This window comes from Mesoplodon bidens (genome assembly GCF_964165515.1).
Source record: "Mesoplodon bidens genome assembly, chromosome: 18".
NCBI lineage: Eukaryota > Metazoa > Chordata > Mammalia > Artiodactyla > Ziphiidae > Mesoplodon > Mesoplodon bidens.
Genome location: NC_138175.1, coordinates 32,413,023 through 32,433,656, shown reverse-complemented (window position 1 = coordinate 32,433,656; position 20,634 = coordinate 32,413,023).

Below are 20,634 nucleotides of genomic sequence, written 5' to 3'. Positions count from 1 at the left end.
TAACTCATGGAACTTATATTCCACTAGGAAAAACAATACATAAATAAACAAGACGGTGATGAACAGTGAATGTATTCACTTACAGTCCCCTGAATTTGCTATGCTCTTAATCTTCTACGTCTTTGCATATGCTGTTGCTTTTATCTGGAATGCCCTTTCACAATCAGCTCCCTTCATCTGCTGAATGCCCACCCATCTATTCACCCTTTAAGATTCAGCCCAGCCATAACTTCCTCTGGGAAACCTTCCCTACCTCCCTCAGCCTTGGTTTTTCATCATTGTATCACCAATATTTTGTACATTGCCTAGGCTAAGATAGGTCTTTAATAAATGCTTATTTTAAAAAACAAATGAATGAATGGATTTCTGCCTCCCTTAAACTGGCTTTCTTGGTCTTTTAAGTTGTGAGTGTTAAAAGCAGAGGTTACATTTGAGCATTATTCTATATCTTGAAGCACTTGGGATTATGATGTACTGTCCATTAACCAAAGTCATTGAAAATGGATATTTGCTTAAAGCAAAAGTTTCTCTGCGCATTTCCAGTGAATCATGTTATGTGCAAAAAAGGTTCTACCATGAAACACGTTAAAGAAAAATTATACTGAGTAGGTTTTTTTTTAGCTCCAGGATTTCTCAGAACCTTTAACATGCTAATTTGCATTGTGACCCGCCAGAATGACACTTTATATAATTTTCCAAAACACGTTTGACCAACGGACCCATTTGTTCTAAGGGCATCTCAACAGATGAAGGTCTTGAAGAGCATCTTTTAGGGAGCATTGGTCTACCTGATGCTCTGCCTAAGAGCTTGCCTTTACTGGTCCACGTGACTTACCATAAAATAAGTAACACAACAGGGCTTTGAAGCAGTGGCTGTTCAACAGCAAGAGAGTGCTGAAGCTCTCTGTTCCCTTGCCTCCTGGTCTGTTAAACTATGGTAATAACACATGCCAGAACGAAATCAGCAGAACAAAAAATAATTTACAAGGATGGGATGTAGAGATTTTATTGTTGTAGTGTGTTATTATCACTATTTTCAAACTTTCTCTCTTTCTGTCTTTATTCCTCAATCTATACAGTAAAGTTAGCAATGCCTTAGTGATTGAGAAAATGGCATATCAATCAATGCTTGCTAAAATGAACGTACAAAAATGAAAATCTCTAAGGACAAAAATCAGTAGCTGCTAAGGCTTCTTCTAGATACGTGAGAAATGAAATAAGAGTAGACTCTATGACATTTGGGAGAAGAGAGTTTCTTTTAACACAGTGGTTTACATTGTTTTCGAGAACACAAAGAATGCAATAAAATACATGTGAATGTGTGATTTTACACATATATATGAATACCTGCCTTACACTATCGTGTGAGAAAATAAAATTGATGAAGGTTTTCTTTTCAGGCTATATCTTTGTATCTTAAATGATGACTAATCTTACAGATTAAATATGATCGCTGGATTATTGATATTAATTCTTTCTCTGGCTTGACAGCTGTAGGATGAAAATGTCATAGGAAACACACTGAAATTGACTGAGCCCAATTAAGAAGGCAGGACCTGGGCAGACACATAAAATATACATCAATCACAGCTCAGAGTTTCATTTTTAAGTCAGAATATTTTTGTAACTGGAGAAAGTAAGTTTAACACACTATATTAGTAACAATATTATTTTACATAATGATTTATGTAATGATTTAAGCTTTAGTCCATTGTTTAAACCTAATCTGTCAACAAATAGTAAAGATTTCTTAAACTCTTTTAAAAGCACAATTTGACCAAGAAATTATCAGACATGGAGGAGACTTTATCATCTTCAGAATTTTAAGCCGTGCCTTTGGTGAAAGCTTTTAGTTAAACAAAGATGAATCTGTCTAATCTGGCAATTTGCAAATAGGCTCATTTCAGTACCCATTCATTAATGTGCTGATTAGAATCATAATGTAGAGTTGGAGGCATCTTAAAGTCAACTCATTTATGGAAATGCTCATAAATTTAGCACATCATTGTTCAAATAGAAACATTCCGTAATTATAGAATGTAGAGAGTGTAGATTTTAAGCAATCGAGGACGAAGGAGCATACAAGTTCCTTGTTACAAAGTATCTAGATGGAAGTGACAAAACCTAAAATCAGAAGACGTGAAAGATATCCAGTATCAGTGAATGGTAAAATTGGCAGATTCCAGCAGACTCATCTTTATCCAAGTGCAGAAAGCAGTGGGAAAGAAGGAAATGGAGGGATAAGGAGAGAAGGAAGTCTTTAGAAGTAAGATTGGTCGTGAGCTGATTATTGTTGAAATGACATGACTGATACATGAGATTGACTATTTTTATATTTGTGTGAATCTTGTCATGATAAAAATGTAAAAATATGTATATTTGACTTCTAGCAAGAAACATACTAATTTTAAGTGAATAAAAAAGAAATCAAAGGTAAATCAAGTACTAGGAAAGGAATATATTGACTATAAAGAAGAAAGGAAGGAAGAAAACTCTCCAGAGAAAGGAAGAGACCCTGTATAAGGAATATTTAGAAGAAAGCATAACAACAACAACAAAATTGTAACTGTGTGAGGTAAAGGACGTGTTAACTGCTGTGTTAAACTGCTTCACAGTATATATGTGTATCAAATCATCACATTGTACACCTTAAACTTATACAGTGTCATATGTCAATTATATCTTAATATAGCTGGGGGAAAAGAAAACCAGATGGAGGATGATACAGATGTGTTTTGATAGATAACACATTTTTCAGTTTCAAGCAAAAACAAACAATGATTACTGAAGTACACTACATATTTAAAAGAGTACTAAGAAAAATGTACAGACAGAGGAGATAGATGTAGCCAGGACAAAAATTACAGAAAATATTCAAATCAAAATTCTCATGAGAAGGTGGTTGAAATAAAAGAGAGGGAATATAAATTCCCACATGGGAAAGGGAGACTTGTGAAGGCAAAAAGGGCACTTCAGAAAGTTCCAAGGATTTTTCTCTCTAGGATAGCATCCATCCCACCCAAGCCAAACACCTTGCCCCTTCTGTGACCTGTATTTTTTTTTAAAGATACTTGGTTTACTGTGTTGTGTATGTAGTGTACAAGAAAGTGATTCAGTTTTACACATATATATTTTTTTTCATATTTTTTACATTATAGGTTATTACAAGATATTGAGTGTAGTTCCCTGTACTATACAGTAAGACCTTGTTAGTGATCTATTTTATATATAGTAGTGTGTATCTATTAACCCCATATTCCTAATTTATCCCTCCCCCGCACTTCCCCTTTGTTAACCATAAGTTTGTTTTCTATTTCTGTTCTGTAAATAAGTACATCCCTCTGCATACTTCTAAGTGGTCCTAGGACAGGGCTGAAAAGAGATGACATGCACGCCCAGGTTCTACCTCAGTAGGTACAGCGAGAAGGTGACAGGTGTGTAGCTGTGCTGTTTAAAACCTTAAAATCTTTTGCTATTGAGTTTTTCTGAGTTTTTAGCATATTCCTTGTGACTGGTGGCATACCTGGCATCTAGGCATTATTTCTCAATTAATATTTGTTGGATGAATAGAAGAATGAATAGGTGAATGTATGAAAATAAATGAATGAAGCACAGAACATTCCCTGTATGATACCATCTCCACTAGATATCTGGGCACATGAGTGTCAGACTGCATCCAAGTCTATTTCATCTTGAAATGAACACATCAGGCAATAGGTGGCTTCAGGGTCACCGTCAGGTCCTCCGTGTCCCTCACTCTTCTTGTCCAATCAGTCCTCAGTGTCAATGTCACCTCCTAAATATCTCTCAAATCTACTCCTTCTTCCATTGTCTCATTAGACCCTTATCATCTCTCACCTAGACTGTCTGAATAGTTTCCTAACTAGTCTTCCCTTAAACCTTTCCTTTCTCCAATATGATCCTCTTTGACCACAGATCCATCATGCCTCTTCCCTTATTTAAAACGTCCACAGGTCCCCTAACTCAGAGGGTAAAATCAAAGATCCTTAGCCCAGGAAAGGCTTTCCCAAGACTCCCTCCACCCACCCACCAGTTTCCTCTGCTTCCATTATACCCAGCTGTACTTGTCAGTGGTCATGGTGGTTTTGTATGCTTTTCCTATATAAGAATGCTTTTTTCTCCAGCTAGGGCGCTATAGATCCTTCCAAGCCAATTTGAAATATAACCTCTGAAAAACTTTCTAATCATTCTTTCTTCTTTTTCCATTGGGATTTAGGTCATAGGATTTTATAAAAACTTATCTGATTATCCTAGAATTATTAGTTGACTTGTCTGTTTTTCCCACTGAACAATGAGCTCTTAGATGGAAAATATCTATTCTTATTCTGGTCAGAATCTCCCATGCCCAGCAGGCACCCGACATATATTAGGTATTCAATACATGTTTGTTGTATTAACATAATTCACATTTCGGGATGAGATTAAGGACAGAGAAGGGAGTGACCCAAGATAGAGTCCAAAAAATGCTATGAAAAGTCCACAAGTTTCTTGAAAAAAAAAACATAAAGGAAGATATATGAACCTAACACATAAAGTCCCTAAATTAGTAAATGTTGGGAATGTAGTAAGCTTTCAGGCCAACTATTAGTCCATCATTAGGAAAAATGAGAAACTATAATTCCACTGTTATCTCACCTTTCCCACTGTGTAATATCATTCTATCTCCAAATCATTTTCTTCCTGGTCTGGCAAAAGGAAAAAGTTGATCCAAGAGGAAGATCACACCATGGATTTGAGACCTGAGTTAGAAATGAAAAAGGAAGGAAGAAAGGAAAGAAGGAAGTGAAGGAGGGAAGAAGAAAGATCTAAAAAGATAAATGCAATGACCTCGTTACATCAGTAATTTTATTTACCAGGTTTTGAGGCCCCAGTATTTTTGGGGGCCTGCTAATAATAAAAATCAACCCAAAACATAGATACCAAATTACAGTGACGTGATGTCTCCTCTCTTCTTGTTTCCTTCTTTGCTAAAATGTCCTTGATTTCCCCCCATTAATTGCACACTAGTTCTTCTAACATACAGAATATCTTCTAAATTACCCACTAGTGTGAGCAATTCATAGTGTGTGAGCTGAATGAAATACTCAGCTCCTCAAAGCTCCCCAAATACTTTCTTTCAAAAATGATCCACTACTTTCTTAGTTTGAATAGTCTTTTCATCGTAACCTCAGTGACTACCAAAACAGTTTAATGTTATTAGAATGTCATCAAGTTTCATTATGTTTAATAAGAGATGGTGACAAGAGATAATTTTAAATACATTTTCACCAAAATTAAAATCACAAGTTGTAAAATTAATCTTCGAAGTGTCAGTTATAATGTGATGTAATTTCAGTCTTAAACTTATTCTCATTAGCTGCTCTGGTATGGAGCTCTAGCAATAAAATTATAAATATGGCAAAGAAGTTAAGATCTTAAATACCCATCTTCATTCCCAATAATGAAAACTGTGGTTTGCCTCATCAATTTATTTGCCACTTTAAACGGATTATCTAAAGGAAATTGATTGACATGATCAAATATCTCATTGTCTATTCATCATTCGGTGTATATTCATCAAATATTTATACATAGAACATTGTTGGTAGGCCCAGTATGAACTAACAAGAAGGGTAGAAGACATTGCATGCTCACTTTCCCCCATTCTCTGTAACTAACTCAGATAATAACCTGGAAAAGTATCAAATTAAATGTGATTTGTATTTAGTTATTCATATCCTATTTCATGTAAAAAAAGTTTCTGAGTTTCATTCTTAAAAATACCTGAAATACGAGAGTATAAAACAAAAGATAAATTAAGGGTTTCCCTGGTGGTGCAGTGGTTGGGGGTCCGCCTGCCGATGCAGGGGACACGGGTTCGTGCCCCGGTCGGGAAGATCCCACATGCCACAGAGCGGCTGGGCCTCTGGGCCATGGCTGCTGAGCCTGTGCGTCCGGAGCCTGTGCTCTGCAGCGGGAGAGGCCACAGCAGTGAGAGGCCAGCGTACCACACACACAAAAAAAAGATAAATTAAGATGAAAGGAAAATGAAAGAAAGCATATGGTCAGGTGAACATTCCATTAAAAGAGGTGGACTGTAAATGAGGCAGAGAGCTCCCTGTGGGTCAAAGCAAAGAACACACACACACACACACATACACAAACGTACACACACATGTACATACACACACATACACCAGTTGCTTAGAGAATGCCAAGCTTTTCTGGAACTAAAACTCAAATGATGCTTTCATGGAACATATAAGGGATGCTGCAGTGTTTCCTTGACAACATCATATCTATATCTGATGGCATAGCGAGTTTCATGTAGCTTAGCTGATAGCAGAGTGGTAATAAGAGGCCAAGGCAACATGGGCTAACCTTGTTGCTTTCTATTCCTCATCTCCCAAGGACTCATTATCTAGTTGGAATCCCTGAGGAGTCCAGTCAGAATTACAGTGCATGTGATAAGAACTATGGTAGTCTCATATACAAAGTATCATGAAAACACAAAGAAACAGGTGGCCCTTGGGCAAAATTATAAAGGAGGAGGAGGAGTTACCTTGGATTAGAGGAAGCAAACCAGCGAGGCACAGTCAAATCTCACAGTCAGCTGTATCTTTAAATGTACACCAGTTGCTAATGAATTCAGATTCCCCATTCCCCCCACAAAAAATTGGAAGATCTGTCAGTCTAGAACCCACATTCTTGCATGACAAAAGTTGGTTAAGACTGAGCAGTGGCCTCTTCTTTCAATACAGTGAGCACCCTCCAGGTTGTCCCAAATCCCATCCAATCCACTTCACTCATGAAGTTACCTTCCTTAGCCCCATGGACAGTCAAGGAATAAGGGAAGGAAGGGAATCAGCCCATGCAAAGGTATGAAACAGCATGGTACCTTGGGGAAACTGGAGTGAAAGGTGTGTGTAGGAATGATGAAGAAGAGGCTAGGGTGGCCAGCAAAAGCCAGATGCTATTCAAGACAGTATTCATTACAGGCAGAATAAAATTTGTCACACCTGTTCTTTGCTCACATGGTCCATTGACTCCATTTGCTGCAAGAAGCTCTTAGAGTCTAATTGTTGCAATGGTTGTAGATCTTTAGTGAAGAGGCTCCACTAAGTCTTTAACACACTCCTCTGGGAGAGGTCCCTTAGGAACATTAGCATTCAAAGACTTACATTTAGATCTCTTTGCTGCAACAGAGTGGGTTCCTCATTTGAATGTAACAGTCATAAATAATCCCTAGGAATCAGTGTCCTCAGGACATTTCTTCTGTATCTGGAAACCCATACTGTAGTGAGTCTTCCCCACTCCTTTTTGCAGACGCAGAGATCAGTGCAAACACTGCTTCCTACATGAAGGCATCTGCTTTTCATCCACCTGGAGGTGATCTCTCCCCCCATTTAGTCCCTCGTGGCCCTCAGTGCTTGGTATCTTTATATCACAGTTATTTGTGTATACATTTCCTCCCTTATTTGTTGAGATTTTGGGGAAATATCAAAAATACTTCCAGAATGAGAGCATGTATTTCAGTTTGATGTTCTTCTGTATCCTGTATACTTGTACCACCAACTTCATTCAGTCCACAAACTATAATTGACCATCTACCATGTGCCAAACACTGCTCTAGGCACTGAAGAACCACATTCTAAAAGAGGAAGAAAACGGTCCTTAGCTAAAGGAATTTAATTCTAGAAGACAGATATGCTTATTTGTAGACAAATGAAATCATTTCAGATGGTGATAAGGATACAAAATGCAGTGAAATAAAAGACAATGGCTGGGGGAGGGATGCCCGCTTAGAGACAGGGGTATCAGGAAAGACCTCTGTGATGACTTGACATTTGAGCTGAGACCCAAAAAAAATCGGGGAGAAGGAAACAAGCCATGGAAACATCCGAGGGCAAGATGTTCCAGGCAGAAGGACAGCAAAGGCAATCACAGGCAGAAACAAGCTTGGTGAGTTTGCAGAACAGAAAAGAGGTCAAAGTGGCTGGATGGTAGTGAGTGAGGGAGAGAGAAATAGGAGGCGAGGCCAGGGAAGTGAGCACTTTAGTGCCCTGTGGAGTAACTAGGCCAGGGGTCTGCAAGCTATGGCCCATGGGTCAAATCCAGCTCACCACCTGTTTTTGTAAGGCCAAAATGGTTTTCACATTTTTGATTAGTTGGGGAAAAAAATCAAAATCAAAATATTTCATGACATGTGAAAATTATATAAAATTCAAATTTCAGCATCCGTAAAGAAAGACTTATTGGAACGTAGCCATGCCCATTCACTGACGTATGGTCTGTGGTTGCTTTCATCCAACAACAGCAGTTGAATAGTTACAACAAAGACCATATGGCCCACAAAGTCTAAGATATTTACTATCTGATCCTGTACAGAAAAAGTTTGCCAACTGTTGAACTAGACTATAAGCTTCCTAAGGTCCATTCATCCAGTCAACAAATATGCCTTGAAGGTCTCTTTTCCAGACATGATGTTGGCTTCCGGAGAAACATGGTGGATTAAATCAGACAATAGAAGATTCTGAATCCCAGTAAAGATACATTAAATACTGGGTGAGCAGGAAGACAGTTTTCTTTGAGTTCACGGATTTACAAAAACTCTTGTGACCCTCTCCCACTGAACAAAAGCATCTGGCCCCATTTTTATCAGCCCCAAAAGACAAGAAAAGCTGGATCCTGAAAAGTGACCAGCTTGTGATAGAAATGTAGCCAATCAGCAAAATCTAAAGGCTCTGAAATATGTTTAGTCAAACTTTTTTTTTCAGAGCAAATACGAAAAAAGACGATGAAGTCCTCAGAAACGGAATATTATTTAGCAAGCGCTGGAAAGTGTTCTCACTGCACTAATGAGTCATTAAGTGAGGCATTTGGGAACTGGGGAGGTGCTATAATTAGGTTATCTGTATTTTTAACACAAGAAAAATAATCCAAAGCGGCATTAACCAATGCAGCTGTACTGGAAGGGGGACAGCTCTTTGCAAGTCTCCAAACAGAGGGGGGATCATTTTTAACAACTCAGAGTTCAGCTGAGCAGTTAATTTAACAAAATGCTTAAGAACAAACCATCAGCCATTGGTTGCCATCCTTAACTGTCTCCTAGTTTTACCCTAACTAGAAATCAACACACCATTCCAAAACACCAGGCCTGTAGAGATATCAGTTTAGATGGAGTGGAAACAGCAGATCTGATCATAACAAAAGGGGAACAGAAATGAAGTGAGTGACGGGTTAGGGATTTCACATAATTAAATTGTCAAAGGCCACAAAAGGAATGTGAAAATCAGGGGATATCACCATCCTAGGGGAAGAGAGAGGGGATTTAGTTATAAATACATTTCAGAGGAAGATGAAGAAAAAATAGATGTCCAGATTGCTCATTTTTGGCCTAATGAATAAATCATCTTGCTCTCCCCCAACCCCCAATGCACCTGCTGCTTTGAAAAGTCCTTCCACACCAACCCAACAGTAAATGCCTCACAATGGCTCCAACGAAGCTGGAGTCCCGCCAATGAAAATTACCACTCTTCAACCAAGATAAACATCATATTACTTCATTACCCTTTTAAAACATATGCAAATTAAATCCATTATTCTTTTTTCACCCAGAAATGAGGTTCGTTTGGCTGGAATTCAGCGATTCCTTTTGTTGCAATTGACCATGAATGGATGAACTTCATGTAGATGGTGCTCACTCCCCATCTTTGAATCAAACATTAATACCATTTGACAGTAATAAATAACACTTATCACAATAGGGATGGAATAATGATTTTCCCACTCAGCTGGCTCATCAGAGCCTATCAGCTGACAACTGCATAAATGAGATTAGCATAACAGCTGCCTATGACAAATGTATCTAAATCCTTCTAATGCCAGCTAGTGCTTTGATCTCCCTATCAAGTCGATGCCAAAACCCAAATCCATTTCTGCAAAATACATCTTGTTTATTATAGATACATATGTATGTCCCAGCCCAGTCTGCAATCCCAAGACGACCTTAATTCAACGAGTTTGGAATATTGATTGAAAATTGTCAACTCTGGCTTTGTACTTCCTTCTATGACATTGCCGAATATTTTAAGAAATTTATATTCAAAATGGAGTTTATGCTTTGCCTTCCCATACTTCCCCTTGAGTCATTCACTAGAATGTAATGAGGTCCCATTCTGATGTTTTCAAATGAAAATAATTACCATGGTTTCATTTTGATTATTGCCTTTCAGAGGTATCAGGTTCATAAAAATTTAAATCAGCTCCAAGTAACATAAGCCACAGCCCTTTACTTCCTATTATACAATCACAGTGAAACACAGACTTGTTCTTTGTTTGGGAATGCAAATGGAGTTTGATCAAACCTGAACTAGAATGTCTTCATTTATCCTTCTCAACAATCCACATGGCTGATGAGGGTAATATGAGAAGCAGTAAATACACATTTTTGGTGTCCAGGTCCCTGCAAGTCTCCATTTGTTTCTCCTACTGAACTTGAAGTTGAAGCAAGACAGAGAGTCCAGTGTCCAGGAAATAATATACTGGATATTAGGGAGATTAGGATGTGAGGAGTTAGAGATTCCCTTAAGAAAAGGGAGGCAGTTTGGAAAGCAAGGCTAGCACGGGAATAGAGTGTAGGTCTTGTTACTCTGTCTTGAAATGTACTAAAGGCGATGGGCAGTAGTACCTAGTTTACCTCCTGCCCCTCTATGTGGAGCATTTTAATCACGTCTGTAGCACAACACTCCTCCAAACAATAAAATTAGTCAGTCAACAGTCATTTGTTCATACAATAAGTATTCATCAGGGGCCTGCCATGTACTAATAATGTAGGTGCTAGGAGTACCACAGAAGCCAGATAAACAAAGTCCTCACCCTCATGGGACGTTCTAGAGGACAGATATCAAGTACTATTGAAAAGTAATTACTTAACAGTTGAGAGAGACAGGATGCTTTTCAGATCACATATTAGAGAAGATGTGAATAGATTTCAACGTTTGCACAAATATGAGCAGTCACAAATAAGAACAGACATAGGTGTGTTAGGCAAATACAATTGATGAAGACCACATTTTAGGTCTGACTTTTGAGCAAATTTTAGGCTGGGGTGGGGATTCCTCTGTAATTAATTAGCCCAATGTAGAGAGCTCAATATGAAGCCTCAGGGGGTATTCATTCATTTATTCAACAAACGTGTATTGATCAGCCACTATGTGCTAAGGATACTAGCACGAATGAGACTAAGTCTCTGCCCTCTGTGGCATGCCATCCCAATGGTGGAATTATGAGCATCCTGATGATTTACAAAAGTATAAGTCTACTAGGCTAGGAGGAAACAGGTAAGGGGTTCATGAAGAAGTGGACTTTAAAATGAGACTAAAGAGTGAAGGCTGGTTATAATACACAGCAGAAGATCCATCAGATAATATCAGCAAAAGGCAGGCATGTCAGAGCAAGAACTTTAGCAAGATCAAATTAAGGAGATCTTGGTCATTAACACCAGACCCCTTTGTAGTTGTCACAAAGTGATCTGTAGTTGGATGGACATGTGTTTCTTGACATTAACTCTTCATAAACCATCTATGCTTCATTGTGTAAGGTAGATCCAACCATGAGTGAAGGAGTCCCACAAATATTATGAGGGCAAGACTTCATAACCTTCCCAGAGATGGTAGAGAAGAGAAGTAATGCACTTAGCTGAAACGTTGTGGAATAGAATCTAGTCCTTCTTGGTTTTGCTCCACAAAACCTAGTTAGACATTTATTAGACATCTGTTAGTCAATTGATATTTACACCAATGGTTCTACTGGAAAGAGTTCTGAAAGTCTATTTGTACTACATGCATTACCTGTTGTCATAATAAACATTATGCATCACACAACAAAATTCTGCTTTTGTCAAATATATGTAGATGGTGCTATGACAAACAAGATATGAAAGATTTTTAACGCATCATTGAATTTGTCATAGTTCTATTATTGTGTATTTTTTCCATTCCAGACACAAAAGTACTACTATCATAAAATTAGCATTAAAAATAGAGGTGTTCACCATATGGTATCACTTATACATGGAATCTAAAATATGACACAAATGAACCTATCTATGAAACAGAAACAGCATCACAGCCATTGAGAACAGACTGGTGGTTGCCAAGGGGGAGGGGGAGGGGAGAAGGATGGAGTGGGAGGCTGGAGATAGTGAATGTAAGCTTTTATATATAGAATGGATAAACAACAAGGTCTTACTGATAGCACAGAAAACTGTGCTATCTGAATCACTTTTCTGTACAGCAGTAATTAACAAAACATTGTAAACCAGCTATACATCCATTAAAAATTATGTAATTCAAACAAAGAGAAATTATGCAACTGAGGTAACTCTGTATGCATAAGGCCTCTTCCACAAGGGTGGAACTAGAGATTCAAGCTGAAAACATACCGGATTATGACCAATAACCCTATTAAGGATTATTTTAAACCTGAACACAAATATGATATCCCCAAATAGTCTATTTGGGTTAGAAAAGTTTCTACATGAACTGTTTTGGCTCCTGAAAAGAGCCATCTTTTGTAATCAAATCATTAATGATTTCAAAGGAAGTGGTTCTGATATGCTCTTTATGTTATTAAAAGACATCAGAATAATATAAGGTATTGTTGATTTACAATGTCGTGTTAGTTTTAGGTGTACAGCAAAGTGATTCAGTTATATACATATATATTTTTTTTTTCAGATTCTTTCCATTATAGCTTATTATAAGATATTGAGTATAGTCCCCTGTGCTATACAGTAGGCCCTTGTTGTTTACCTATTTTATATATAGTAGTGTGTATCTGTTAATCCCAAACTCCTAATTTACCCCACCTCCCCCTTTGATAACTGTAAGTTTGTTTTCTATGTCTGTGAGTCTGTTTCTGTTTTGTAAATAAGTTCATTTGTATCATTTTTTTAGATTCCACATATAAGTGATATCATATATTTATCTTTCTCTGACTTACTTCACTTAGTATGATAATCTCTAGGCTCATTTTTTAACTTTATTCCATTAGAGAATCAAACTTTGTTTTAAAAAATTGTATATTATTTGCCTAAGCAGACATCTCCTTTCTGCATTCCTGGGAATTCTCTCAAATTCCTAGAAATCTGAAAATAAAAACACATACAACCTCATAAAAATATATGTAATAAAATTTAAAAAAGAAATAGAGGTTTTCATATTGTAAAAAATTAGAAACTTCTGGTCTATCTGATGAAAATGCCATATGGAAAAATGATCGATTCTGTGTTATGTGTCTCACCCAGCTAATGATTAAGAATAACCAAGCAAATGATTCACTTGACTTCACAGAATTCCATCCTTAACATGACCCCAGAGACTTCTATTTGATTCAACATACCATATATCCAAACTTGAAAATAAAATAATGGAATCAATAGAGTCAGTGTTATTAAGAAGACCATAGGTTTCCATCTCAGTCACAACTGAAACCTCTGGCCATGTTTTTGGTTTTTTTGTTTCCATTCCAAGCACTTGCTATGTGCCTAGCACTTTGATGGTGCTATGGAAGAGACAGTAATTTTGTCTCCTGACTTCAAGGATCTTACAGTATAATTGGGGAGAGAATATAGAGAAGATGTATACCTTGGGGGTGGGGCGTGGTGCTGGGATGAATTGGGAGATTAGGATTGACATATATACACTAATATGTATAAAATGGATAACTAATAAGAACCTGCTATATAAAAAAATAAATAAAATTCTAAAATTCAAAAAAATAAAAAGATGTATACCTAAGTTCCAATTCAAGACAGAAAGAGCTAAGGACCATAAGAAATATGGGCACTCAGAATGGGAAAATTGTCCCAAACACTGGTTTCAAGAAAGTCTGCTGGAAGAGATAACATAGAAGATGAGTCTGGGAGACTGGGCTGCACTAGGCTTCTGGTCCAGATTGGCTAAAACTTCTGAGGACAAAAGGATAAATGAGAAACTAAAATTTAGGACAAATGGATGGAGGGTCTTGACCACCCTCCTGGAAGTCACTAGGCTTTGGGGAGCCATCATCTACTTTTTTAAACTACAGAGTACAGTTTAATTTTCTTTATATGACAGGAAGTCTGGATGTGGGCAGCCCACAGCTAGTACAGCTGCTCCGTGGTGCCATCAGTTTCTATCTTTTTTTTTTTTTTTTTTTTTTTTTTGCGTTACTTGGGCCTTCCACTGCTGTGGCCTCTCCCGCTGCGGAGCACAGGCTCCAGACGCACAGGCTCAGCGGCCATGGCTCACGGGCCCAGCCACTCCGCGGCACGTGGGATCCTCCCAGACCGGGGCACGAACCCACGTCCCCTGCATCGGCAGGCGGACTCCCAACCACCGCGTTACCAGGGAAGCCCCAGTTTCTATCTTTATATTCCATCATTTTTTAATTTAAAAAGAGAAAAAACATTGTTAAGTGTACGGTTCAGGAGTGTTAACTATATTCATGTTGTTGTGCAGCCAATCTCCAGAATTTTTTCATCTTGAAAAACTGAAATCCTATACCCATTAGACAACAATTCCTTCATTTCCTGGTAACCACAATTCTACTTTGTTTCTAGGAATTCAACTACTTTAGATGCCACATTTAAGTGGGATCAAAGCAAGATTTGTCTTTTTTTGTGGCTGGCTTATTTCACTTAGTATAATGTCTTCAAATGTCTTCCCTTCATGTAGTAGCATGTGACAGGATTTCCACCCATTTTAAGGCTGAGTAAAATTCCATTGTATGTATATACCACATTTTCTTTATTGATAGACATTTGGGTTGCTTCCATCTCTGTGGAATATAGTGAATAATGGACTAATATTGCTATGAAGATGGGTATGCCATCATGCACTTTTGAGGTAGAGAAAATGATAACCACATAGATACACAGCCATTAAGATTTAAGAGCTTTTGCCTCACTCAAACTCTCATCAACTGTTAAAGAATAGTAAGTGAATAGAACTTATTAAAATGTACAAGTGGCTCTTGCCCAGACACGGTTGTTTGGAAATGCCTCAGAAAATAGCCCATTCGCCCAACCTTCCTTCCTCCCTCCCCCACCAGCTGGCTGAGATTCCTCAGCAGTCTCAGCACCTACTGATCTCCTGATCTCAAGGTCCAGGCTAGCTGGATTTGTAAGACTTCACTGAGTATGAGGGATGTTAATCAGAGACTCTGCCTGGGGCTACAACTGAGGTGAACGTTGGGGCTGTAGGGCAGACACATGAAGAGAGAAGCAAGTATCAATGAAAAAAATGTGGCCTGCCATATCAGGAAACAAAGGATGCTGCAGCCCTCAAGCCATCACATTACGCCCCGGGCGCCTCCACCGATGGTGAGCCCTGAAGGAACTCAGGATGAGAAAGCACAGGATACTGGCCCCAGAGAGCTGAAGTGCAAAGCAAAGGAATGATTTCAGTGAGCCCAGATTCTTGCATCTTCCCATACATAAAAAAGCACTAGATTCCTTATGCCAGAGAGCGGGTTTTCTTTAATTAACAGTAATCTTTTGAAGTTCTGACTACCTGGTCTTTGTTGCAAAAACTCATATATCCTGTCTCCTCCCTTACCTCTCTGGAGCAGTCCCTCAGAGCGATCTGAGATGCTGTGTCCCAGGCTTAAGTCTTCAGTTTTGTCTGCCAAATAAAACATAATTCTTAACTTTTAGGTTGTGCATTTTTTTTCAGTTGACACAAGAAAAGCCATCTTCTGCAAGAGAGCAAAGGGGTTACAAAGAGAAAGACAGAGATGAGAGACCAAATGACCCCAGAAGGAAACCAAAAGAATCAGTGCCTTGGTTCCGGACATATTCTAATCCCAGCCCCCTGTGGCTTCTGTCACATACCCCTGTATACTTATAATAAATTCAATTTCTTGTTTAAGCTAGCTTGGTGTGGGTTTCTAGTCCTTAGAGCTAAAACAGCCTTCACTGGGATACTGACATAAAACATCGCCTAGTGTAGATGATAAATGTGTTTGCATTCATCAAAGTGATATTTCAATGGGTCTGTGGTCAAATAAGTGCTCTCGCTTTGCAGTTTGTCGCTTCATTTAGAATCGCTTGGAGCAAGGTTCACTCTGCAGTTTGAAGACAGGTCTCTTTATGTGGCTTTTTCATATGATAATGTAGACTGTATTTTCAGCCCAGCCCTCAACCAAATGGGCATCGTCTTAAAGAGATATAATTATAGTAGCTATTTTGCTGGCTCTTAACTGAAGACAAAGCAAACAGTATGCTAAGAAATTATACCCAATGATGACACTTAGAACAAGGTGGGGAAGAGGGTCAGTCAGCATAGAGGGACTGCACGTTCCCATCTGTAACATTTTATCCTCAGAGGACTCCCCCTTAAACTGAAGGAACATGAGGATTGTTGGGTAATTTTTCTTGGGTGTATGGATTGTGTTACTTTACTAGGCTGTGAAATGATTGATGCTGGCACATCCAACAAATCCAAATAAAATAAGGAACTATAGCCATGATTGCCAGTGAATCGTATTCAGCAATAACCACTTAAATCCACTGGAAACAACTTAGGTAAAACAGTCGGCCATGTTTCGTTTTGTTTTATTTGTTGTTGTTTTTCTTTTTTTTAAACATCTTTATTGGAGTATAATTGCTTTACAATGGTGTGTTAGTTCCTGCTGTATAACAAAGTGAATCAGCTCTACGTATACATATATCCCCATATCTCCTCCCTCTTGCATCTCCCTCCCGCCCTCCCTGTCCCATCCCTCTAGGTGGTCACAAAGCACCGAGCTGATCACCCTATGCTATGTGTCTACTTCCCACTAGCTATCGATTTTACATTTGGTCGTGTATATATGTCCATACCACTCTCTTCGTCCCAGCTTACCCTTCCCACTCCCTGTGTCCTCAAGTCCATTCTCTACATCTCTGTCTTTATTCCTGTCCTGCCCCTAGGTTCTTCAGAACCATTTTTTTTTTTTTTAGATTCCATATATATATGTTAGCATACGGTATTTGTTTTTCTCTTTCTGACTTACTTCACTCTGTATGATAGACTCTAGGTCCACCCACCTCACTACAAATAACTCAATTTAGTTTCTTTTTATGGCTGAGTAATATTCCATTGTATATATGTGCCACATCTTCTTTATCCATTCATCTGTCGATGGACACTTAGGTTGCTTCCATGTCCTGGCTGTTGTAAATAGAGCTCTGTTGTTTAACCATTCAAATTCACACTGGAAATTTTTGCCTTCCAGTGAAGAGTCAACCTCACCAATTTCACAACCTTGACAAAACCTTGACAATTCTTTGTAGTTTAAAATTGCCCCAAAGTTAAAACACTGTAAAAATGATTAACTATGATAATATAGTCTATCTTAATGCCACCATCAGCAAATGAAACATAATTAGAGAATACTTGGTTTGTAGTCCAATTATTTATCCATCTCTGTTTGTTAAGAGAGAAATTTGACTTGGTCCATCATGAAAGTCACCAAACTGCACTACATATCCTCTGTTGTGAAATAATTACATTTCAAACATACAGCAAATGTGTTTGAAAGTGAGAGGATAAGAGAAAATAATTTTAAGAAATACAAGTGATACGTGCTGGTATAAATCTTTCTAATTTTCTTTTTTTTTTTTTTCATTTCAAACACTACATAAGGTTCACTCAGACAATTGGGTTTGTCTATAAACACAACCGACCCATTCTCATTGAAAAGACCCTTTTCCCACTCTTCAGCTAATGATATTTTCCTTTTGTTCCACCTCATTACTTCGAGATTTCCTCCACTGTTCTAAGCTAAGTAATTTCTCTCCCTCTTCACTGCCTGCACCTTTACAAATATTTGCAAACTGTTATCATGACCTATCCTGGTACTTAACATGAAGCAAAAATCTTCAGTGCCTTTAATACTTAATAACTGGGCTGGTGTCTTAACTGTTTTTCTCCCCTGTAATTTCAACTGTCTAACATGTTATGGTAATTACCTAACGCAGTCCTCGGCAGCACGATGTTGAATTCAAAATTCATGTTGTTTTCCTTAGAAAATGCTGTCTTGGATGAAACTACTCCAAGAGGTTATCAGAGCCAAAGAGGCACTGCTGAGTCCTAGACAGTTAGGAGACTTTGTTCGTGAAATTAACATAGTTGTCCCGCCTCTCTCACCGTGTGGCTTTGGGCAAATCAACTTCTATGGATCTCACTTTCTTTTCCTACAAAGGGAGAGTTCACACAGACTGTCTCTAAGATGCCTTTTAAATCCATGATTCTAAGGCCAACCTACATTTTAGATTATCCCGTTTTAAAACCTAAATCTAATCAAGTCACTCCTTTCTTAAGAGCCTTTGGTTGTTTCCTAATGCACTTATAGTAAAATCAAACTTCTTTACAAAGCCTGAAAAGTGCTGCATGGTCCAGCTTCTGCCTACATTTCCAGCCTCAGCTTGTATCACCCTGCCCATTGATCTTCAGCTAGGTTTCTCCAAATGAGACCTTGAAAAAAAAGGATATGAGTTTGTCTGGAAGGGGAACGATAAAGGAGTGGGAAAGAGAGGCATTCAAGGGAAGGAAGCCAGCAAAAGGTATCTTATCAAGCATCTTACCATGATGTGTTCCTGAGGTTCAACCCCAATGAGGACCCCTGGGAGACTGTGGGGAGAACAGAATATGCCTCCTGGTCATCCCTCCCGAGGGATGGGGCTGTTGGGACATGTCTCCACCAATCCATTCATCATAGGTTGAGAACAGCTCCTGGGACATCAACTCCCTGGCACCTCTACCTTGCCCAATATGTTGACCCAGCATGCCAGGAAAAGCTGCCACTGTATACAGGATGGATATAAGGGCTGATGATATAGGGCACTGACACATCTGTTACCCCATTTTTACAAAAATCCAGGCTTGCAGGCCTTCTTCCCGTTCCTCAGACTTGTCCTGTCCTCTCTTTTAGGGCCTCTGCAAACATGACCCACTCTGATTCAGACACATTGCAAAGCTCCCTCCATCTTGGTGTAAGCGTCACCTTCTCAGGCAAGTTTTCCTTGGCCACCTTAATTAGGTTTCCCTCTTTCTTTATTGTATTAACACTCTGTGTTTGATCCCTTCAGGGCATTCTTTATACTTTGTAATTATGTTATTATTTTAATTTATTTTACATTTGTATACTCCACTAGAATATAAGTTGTCCTTATAGGGACCATGTCTATTTTATTCACCAATGTATAGCCAGCATCTGATAAATGGCTGGTAATCACTAAATTGTTCTCACATGAGTAAATTTTTGAAAGCCCATAGTTGTTTGTAAAAAGTCATCCATTTATACTCAACAAACAAAAATGTTTGAGTGAGATACAGAGGAAATGTTTTGATGCATTATTCTCCTACACATTGAAAAGTGCTGATTCCAATGGTCTTCTGGAGGAGACCATACCATAAATTACTATAAGTACTCAGCTCAAGTAACTTGTACAAGTACAGTAGATGTAATCAGGGATGTAGATACTAAGGCAGTCAGAAGACAGGATTCCAGTCTAAGCCTTCTATGCTCCTATGCTTCAGGCAATAATTGTCCCTTTCTGAGCCTCTAGTGTATTTGTTCTCTTTTTTTGGAGGTTTTAATTTTTTCATTAAAAAATCATATGAGGAAATTGGGTTATCTTTTAAGTCTCCCCTTCAGCCTCAACATTCTCTCAGTCTATTAACTGAGAAACAAAAATATGGCTTGCATATTATAGATGTTCAACAATTATTTCTTTTTTAAATGCTTAACATGGATGCATTGTATGGATGGCAGAGCCATATGTACAATGACATGAAATTCTGAATAACTGAATCTCAACTTCATCTGCAAGAGATGGTGGCCTTATCTGAGTCAGAAATAGCAAATATCAATACTTGCTCTGAGTAGCACTATTCCCTGATTCTGTGCTCATGGCAGACATCACTAATCAATTGCCACACTCCTTACCACTGATCAAAATGTAGCCTCAGAAACCTGACATACACTAACTTAACCAAGAGATCAAGGTTAACACTGCCAGGGGTAAGTTACACTGAAAGCAGGATAGCATGATATGATGTGATGAGAAAGGCACCTTACTTCTGTGGTATTTTTCCCAAAAACCCATAACCCCAGTCAATCAGGAGAAAAACATTAAGACAAATCCAAATGGAGGGATATTCTACAAAATACCTGGCCAGTGTTCTTCAAACTATCAAGGTCATGAAAAATGAGGAAAGACTGAGAAACTGTCGCAGACCAGAGGAGGCTAGGAGACATGACAGCGAAATGCAATGTGGGGTCTCAAATAAGATCCTGGATCAGAAAAAGGACATTAGTGAAAATAAATAAATAAACACACACACACATACAAACCTGAATAATATCTAGAGTTTAGTTAACAGTAATGAACCAATGTTAATTTCTTAGTTTTGACAAATATACCATGTAAGATGTTAACAGTAGGTAAAACAGGGTAACAGGTTTACAGGAATTCTCTGTGTTATCTTGGTGATCTTTCTGTAAATCTAAAATTATTCTGAAGTAAAAGGTTATTTTTAAGAAGTCGGTAAGCCAGGCCCATCACTAATTATACGTTTAACCTCTTTGACCTTCAGCTTTCTC